Source organism: Dromaius novaehollandiae, chromosome 5 (assembly GCF_036370855.1).
Source record: "Dromaius novaehollandiae isolate bDroNov1 chromosome 5, bDroNov1.hap1, whole genome shotgun sequence".
NCBI lineage: Eukaryota > Metazoa > Chordata > Aves > Casuariiformes > Dromaiidae > Dromaius > Dromaius novaehollandiae.
In genome coordinates, this window is record NC_088102.1 from 41,561,612 (window position 1) to 41,569,519 (window position 7,908).

At 41.6% G+C, this 7,908-nt stretch overlaps 1 protein-coding gene and 1 long non-coding RNA gene across 2 annotated transcripts in view; one reads left to right on the top strand and one right to left on the bottom strand.

Annotated features, from left to right (window-relative positions):
- The window catches only part of MIDEAS (mitotic deacetylase associated SANT domain protein), a 62,579-nt gene extending 62,374 nt beyond the window's left edge, over positions 1-205 (bottom strand). Inside the window, exon 1 of the mRNA XM_064512569.1 lies at positions 15-205. The gene's annotated coding sequence lies outside the window, so the exon portion shown is untranslated. The remainder of the gene's footprint in view (positions 1-14) is intronic.
- Positions 157-4,535, top strand: LOC135328488 (uncharacterized). Its single transcript, XR_010389406.1, has 2 exons — positions 157-1,386; positions 3,409-4,535. It is a non-coding gene; the product is annotated as an uncharacterized LOC135328488 (long non-coding RNA).
- The last annotated feature ends 3,373 nt before the right edge of the window (positions 4,536-7,908 follow it).

Sequence of the window (7,908 nt, forward strand, 5' to 3'; positions counted from 1 at the left end):
AGGGGCTTGCTCACCTGGAGGCGAGGCAGGGCGGCGGCGGCGGGCTCCCGCGGCGGCGCTGAGCAGCGGAGGGAAAAAAAAAAAAAGGAAAAAAAAAAAAAAATACTTTGTTTCTTTCTCTCCGGGACTCAGGGAAAGCGTCACTTCCTAGTGCGGTAAGCGGGGAGGCTCCCGGGCCCGGGCTCCTCAACTCCTCCTCCTCCCGCCTTCCTCCTCCCGCCCCCCCGCCCTCCGCAGCTGCAGCTCCCTGCCGCTACTCGCCCTCCGCCGGCGCGGCCGGGCCCCCTGCCCTTCTCAGGGCTGGGCCTGACCTGCCGGGCTCGGCTCTTGCTGCCCGTTACCGGGCGGCGGCGGCGGCGGGGGAGCGGCCGAGCAGCGGGGCGCGGAGGGGCCGCAGCCCTCCCCTGGCAGGCGGCCCCTGCCCACGGGCCCTGCTTAGCGCCCCGCAGAACTTGGAGGTGTCATGGCCCGGCTCCAGCGCCAGCCTCCAAGCGTGGCTGGGCTCTGCGGCCCTCTCGCTGAAGGAGAAAAAGCTCGAAGCTTTTTGTTTTTTAAGGAACCACTTGTACCACAGGAAAGCACGCTTTCTGTTCCCCCTTTTTGGCCCTTTCTTTCGCAGCTCTTTCTGAAGAAAGAGTGGAAAGCCGGGGAAGGGAGAAAGGTTTTGTATCTAGTACAAATCCTCAGATCGTCTCTATGCCATCGGCTGTTTGACCAAACACCTGAAATTTCTTTTTATGAGGAAAATCACTCCTTCCAAGCAGCAGGAATACTGCTGAGGTTTCTACAAACATTCAGACCATCTACTGGAATCTGGCTTCCTCTGTTGCTCCGGCTGAGAATTAAAAGAAAAAAACCAAGCCCAAGCCCAAGGCCCCACAGCGCGCTGGTGAACGGAGGCACACGGCCCCGCGTGAGGCAGCTGCGGCTTCACCATTGCCCCCCCCCGGATGCTGCCTCAACACTTCGGGGGCCATCGTTAGCGATCAGCAAAACTTCCAGAACATAAAATGACATTTAGACGCTGGTCAAAGACCTCAACTCTCATCCAGCGAAACATGCCAAGCAGGGTGGAAATGCCAACCAGTCTTCCCTCAGTGTGCATGTAGCCACGTGTTCACCTTCATCCAGTGTGCACAGGTCAGTGTAGCATTTTTCAGACTGGGAGGGCAATTTCACTTCTAGCACGTACTGCTTTATAGAGTGAAACGTGACTAATTTTTGCTCCGTTCACTCTAGCATTTCTTTCACAATAGTTTCTGGATCCTCTGCAGAACTTTTCACCAGGGAATCTCAAGACGCATGGAAATGGGAGCCCAAAGAAGTGACTTACCATGACTACAAAGCCTATCTGATGCATAGCCAGGTCTCTCTGATGCGTGCCAGGTCAGTAGTCCGATTACCACACCCGACCTTTTCCTTTCACAGCACAGAGAACAATAGTGAGAGACACGGAGGTGAAGAGTCAAATAGTAGCCACAGGTACTACCGATAAAGTTTCTTAACAGGAAGCAGTTTCCTACCCAAAAATAAAGGGTAAACCCCTGAACTCAGTGACATGGATAGTAAGAAGTCATATTCACTTCAGTGAAGCCAGGATATCAGCTGTAATTTCTTGACTCAGCATTGCATCTCCTCTCCTACAAAAGACTTTTTTTTTCTTTTGATGCAACACTGGCTGAATAGGATGTTCAAAGAAGGCTCTTCAATACTACCATTAATACCTCTACTCTTTTAAACTCCTGAACGGATAGAAACAGTAGGTGGGTAACTATTCAGGTCAACACAGAAAGAATACTCACAACTGCTCACAAGTTACCTAATATGTAAAGCAAATTTAAGTAATTGAAAATACGATGACTAAAACAGAAGTTAAAGGGATACAACGCATTAGTTTGATTTGTCCTAATTTAAAAAAAAAGACAAATTCCTTAATCTAGAATTATTTCCTTCTCTGTTATAGGATGTAAGGCAATCAGTATTTTCCATGAAGCACATCAGCTGTGGCTAAGATTCAAACTACTTATCTCAATTTCCACTCAAAAAAAATCAGTCTGCTTTGACTGTAAATCATGCTGTAACAGTAAAGTGTAGCTCTTCCTTACAACCAGAACAAATGTGTGTTGTACTTCATCCGTTTAGCATTTGGGAAGTGAAATGATGAGCAGAGCCTCATGTTTCACAATACATAATTGTGTAGCAGACAATGAGAGAAATGTCATCATCTGGCTACAGAGGCTAACATTGTGGGGACCAGGAAGTACACTTTCTACCCTTGTCTTGGAGAAATTTTAACATTGGCAAATTTTGATAGTTCTTTGTCCCCTGAATAATGTATTGGGAAGGTAGGTAGGAATCCATTCTTTCCTGTTCTAAAGACGACATAGTAAGCTTTCAAGCCCAAAGCTGAAAAACACTAAGATGCAAAATCTTTAGGAAAAGATGGTACTTTTTTCCTAGACATAGAAACTGGGATAGGAAAAATTTGCAAACCTGTAGGCAACACAAGCCAGTTTATAGATTTCAGATAGAAGAAGCACACTTCAAAGCCACCATGGCATGAGGAATATTTGTACAGCTGCATTACTGTTCATCTTACTGAGAGAAAACAGCTTTATGAAACATTTTGTAAAGATTTTGCCATTATGCATCTTCTATTGTTTCTCTGTTCCTCATATTATGCAGCCCTCATAACATTTTCTTCAGACTAGCCATCATAATTTTCTTTCTTGCAGTAGTAGCTTTTGCTATCCCTTATTTTCTTTTTCTTCAGGATATACAGAGACTGCATTTAGGCTGTGCTTCCATCAGTTTAACAGTAACAAAATTCAATACACATATATACCCTGTTATGTCATTATTCTATTACTACATTAAAGCAGGAGAGTAGAAGATTTCCTAGTTATCATCATATAAAATCCTTAAGCTTCTTTGGCTTGTATAAACACATCTGGTGCTGTAGCAACATCAACTCCTATCATTAATAAACTAGATTACACTGAGTCACAATTTGGATTAAAGACTATGCTTTGTATACTTATGTTTTGCAAAACTGGGACATACTTTCAGTAGGTGGCACTCTTTCCACCAAATTAGAGTAGAGCTAATGCCATGTTCTCTTTCTACCTGTCATGAGTTGAATGAGCGCTCCAACACTCTGGGAGGTGATACAGAGCTTTTAGTTCTCTCCAAAACTAAATACAAAATGAAGGCCCTCCTCACTATTGCTAATAATAACTACAGCCTTTGTAACTGAAGTATTAGGTTCCATTAAGCCTATAACTTTCAACTGATAATCACATTGTCTACTAAAACTTCCTCTGAAATTTCCACTGGATGTGATATTTTTCTTCAAAAATGAATAACGGCACAAAACAGTAATGAATAGCCTCTGTGTTTATCCCACAGATACGTTCAATGCTTGAGGGCAGGTCTGCTTCGAGGCAGGCTAGAGGAACGGACTGATGTGAACCACATGAAGTTCAATATGGACTACTGCAAAGCCGTGCACCTTGGTCAAACTAATCCTTTACAGTTGCACATGCTGGGCCTGACTGGCTACTCAGCTCCACTGAATCAGATCTGGGGGTCCTGGTGGGCAGGGGGTACCAGCAGCATGCCCCAGCAGCAACTGAGGCTTGCAGCATCCTGGGCTGCAAACAGGAGCATGGCCAGTAGGTGAAGGAAATGATTATTCCCCTTCACTTGGCATTTGTTAGACTGCATCTGGAATATCATATCCAGTTTTGGCCCCCCCGGTACAAGAAGGTCATTGATGAACTTGAGCAAATCCAGTAGAGAGCCAAGACATTTGGAAGCTGGAGGATGTGTCCTGCAAGGAGAGGCTGAGGGTACTGGGCTCATTTAGCATGGAAAGGAGAACGGGTACAGGAGACCTAGTGTCAGCATTCAATACCTGCGAGGTGTTACTGAGAACACAAAGCCAAGCTCTTCACTGGAGTGCATGGCAGGAGAAAGAGAGACAGTGGTCATAAACTGAAACAGGGGAGGTTCCAACTGGATTATCAAGAAAGGTTTTTTTCCCCTGCAAGGACAATGAAGCAGTCCAACAGGCTGCCCCCTGAGACGGTGGAATTTCCATCCTTGGAGGTTTTTATGACCTGACTGGACAAAGTCCTGAGCAACCTAGTCTGCACTCAGTGTTGACCCTGCTGTGAGCAAGAGGTTGGACTAGAGACTTCCCAAAGTCTCTTCCAACCTGAATGGCTCTATGATCAAGAAGCATTCCTCTTAAATCCCCTTATCTCACAGAAGATGAGGTTTAATTAAAGGATAGTAAAATACTTTGAAAGAGTATTACATGAAATACAGGTGATTGTCATGTAGTTCAGGTTGGCTGGGTTTTAATTTTGAGGGTGTGAGTTTAGAAGAGCGTTGACATAAATACTAAAACAAACATTCCAGCATAGTCAGCATTTTTCAACTACCATATTACCAGAGAAAATGCTTATAACAAAGTTTTTTTTAAACAAGATGAATTAATCCTTACTGTAGAAGAAGCTGAATTTCCTCAATATCAATGTCTTTCTCCCATTTTTGTCAGAATTAAAACCAACCACTCAAGAGGTTACATTTGAAATATTATTTTAGGGTACAGCTTTTCCTTGGAGACTTGATGCAGTCACATAGAATGTTTAGAAAGAAGGGTTTTGCCTTTTTTTTTTTTTTTTGAAGAGTCTGCAAAAAGAAAAGACTTGCATTTTACTCTTCATATCTCAGAATTTAAAATTAAAACACTAAGTTTGCTTTACTAACTTGAACAAGAATCAGCTTCTTTGATTAACTTAGGGAAAATATGTGTTTATTTATAGAGCATGTGTAACTATACACGTATATACACATACACTAGAAATGTACTGAACTGGCTGCTTGAGAACCACGATGAGACTTTGTTACATGAGGGAAAGGGAGGGACACTGGTTTAGAGAAGAAACCACATGTAAAAAAAAAAAAAAAGTCACATTGCTTAAACACTACTGAAAGAAGCTCAGACGCCATGGTGAGAAAGATACTTTAAGAACCTATGAAGTACAGAATTATGTAGCATACTGGAAATCAGAACCACTGAAGCTTTCTTCCTAATTTTGACAGGTTGTGTAGCCTTGAACACACTTTGTGGTCCTTTCTGCATTTACTGTTACTTTTCCCAGAATCCTACTGTTCTTTCTTTCTTTGCTTTGCGAACAATAGTTTGTGGTAACATTATTCACTACTTACAATTGAGAAAAAAAACAACATTTGGAAAAGCTAAGTGGTGTGCTGAAGGCCACACAGACGTTGAATAGCTGAGCTTGGATTAGATCCGAATGCTCAAGTCCATATATAAATTCATCTGTCATGCTATGCTTTTACTGTATTCTAGGAGCTCAGCCTACAGATTGTACTAGAGCATAGTATGTCCCCTCACCCAAGTGCCACTAATCTACATGGACAACTACAGGACACTAAATATTTCATCTTGCTCAACTTGACTGAACAGTAGCACAGGTCCTTCGGAAAATTAGGTCCAAGTTACCTTAAGCAGGAAGATTTAAAAAATGAAGGCATCTTAAATAAGACAGTTTTCAAAAAGCTGTCTGAAATCTGCCTCTGATTATTTCTTACGTAGATAAAGTAGAGATGATATTTTCTTACCTACTGTATGAGAGGAACTATTAGAAAAGGAAATAATGAATATACCTAGTATTCTAAAAATACAAAGCACTGTATATTTATTAGCTTTATGAACTATTATTACTATTATATAGACATACCTTGGAAAAAGAGCACAGATTAGCAGCTCTCCACAAGATCAGGAAAACTTCAGATCAATAGAACTAATCCTGAAAAAAAACAGTGGGAAAGAAGGAACAAGAACTGGTGGGCAGGATCTAAGTTACCAGCAACAGCATCTTTGATTTGTTTTTGATATTTGCCTGGTCAAGTACTAATTCTGTATTAGGCTAGGATGTAGATTACAATAATTGGAAATTACAGCAATGTATTACTGAATTCTTACTTTAAAAAAAGTTTAAAACTACTCACCTCCCCCAGTCATTCCTAGAAATGAAATACAACAGAATAGCTCTTTATTTCTAAGGCTCTATACATGGTCTTTAATTCTATAATCACTGAATGGTTTGACAACCACTATTATTAACAAACTTCCACAAAGCTTTCTGGAATTTACCTCTCTTATTATGTAATACAACAGAACACAACATCTTTACTACTATTATGGATGTATATATATCATTTCCCAAACCTTGGGGTTTTAAAATTCATGGACCTGCTTTCAAAAACACTTATATTGACTCCTGCACCATACTGGTTGCTCAGTGAATGCTCTGTTCTACAGTTTTTATGAAATTCATTTGTAAAACTCTCTAGAAATCAAATGATTTTTTTTTTTTTTTTGGTAATATAAATTCAGGCTTAAGTAGATGACTGTCAGGGGGCACCAAGGGAAGGAGCTGCTCCCCAAGGGACAGTGGTGGTGGCAGGACAGGGAAGGGCCTCGCAGTCAGGGCCTGGCCCATTGCCCCCTGAGGGAGCAGGGCAGCCCAGGGCAGCCCCAACCCTGGGCATCAGGCAAGCTCAGAGTGATAAGGGTAGGTCCAAAGGCAAGTCCATGGGTCAGGAGGAATGGGGCCCGTGGCCAGGTATGAGCAGGGGTGCAATGCAGCTGCCACATAGCTCAGGCAGGGCCATGAGCAAGAGCCTCAGCTTAAAGCAGCTCCCAGGCAAACATAGCAGGACCCCCCAGTAAGGCTTATTTTTGAAGGTAAGCTCCACCGAGGCTTCTTCTCCCTCTTTTATTCTCAAGGCCACCAGCTGCACTATGTTTAAGTTGGCCCTGAGCCCAGGCAGCAAAACTCTCAGGACGGGGAAGGATGTGCTTAGGCCCCCAACAACAACAAACCCACAAGAAAAAGAAATATTGAGAGCATTTAGTACACAGTAATATTCACAGCTTGATTGGATTCAGTGTAAAAACTAGGGTATAAATACTGGAATTTGATGAGCTGTAATATTTTTCTGTCTTTATATATAACATGCATGCTCCATAACAGCAGTGATTTTTAGGGATGACAGTCTATCCTGTTTCTTTAATAGTCTGAGTAGACAAACTTATTATTGAAACCTGAAATAGTTAACAAATTCGATGATTAGTATATTTAATACCCTATTGTGCTTTGGTTTAACTTGCTTTTCACTTTCACATACATTACATTCCTCGTACACCAATATGACGTGTACATACGCATTCATATTGGTGCACATACACGTACACCAGTATGAAAGCAGTGCTCTCTATATCTCCTTTCTTTCTTTAATATGGAAAATAAAATCAACATTCAAGGCTGATCATTACTACTCTAGGAAAAGGGCCTATACTATCCAGCCCATTAATAGGAACGGTCAGATTAGAGGAGAAAGGTTTTAAGATTTCTTTATGTCACAGTATTTGTCTAGGATTGGGACTAATGGCAAGTGGTATAAAACAGCAGTCCTGAAGTTTTATGTTAAGAGTATCTTTGCACACACTCCCTTCCAATGGCCCAGAGCAGAGAAAACAGAAATGCATCTCTGTTTTAAGAGTCCTTGGTATTTCTGTTCTTTCAAACACTTCATCTAAAATGTAGTTCTTTTTCAAAGTATAGAATTTATAATGCATTTGGAAATTGAAATTTCCACTGTTTTCTAGTGAGAAAACAAGTGCTTTCAGTTCCTTACTGCATTATATAAAAAAGCTGTTCTGTTATCAGCATCATTAAAAATAGTATCCCTTGTTGAAAAGCTATTTAAACTATTTATTGCACAAAAAACAAATAATGAAGAAACTCAGGCACAGATGATAATTTTCTAATACCATCAGCTAAATATAACAATTCTGTGCTCCAAAAT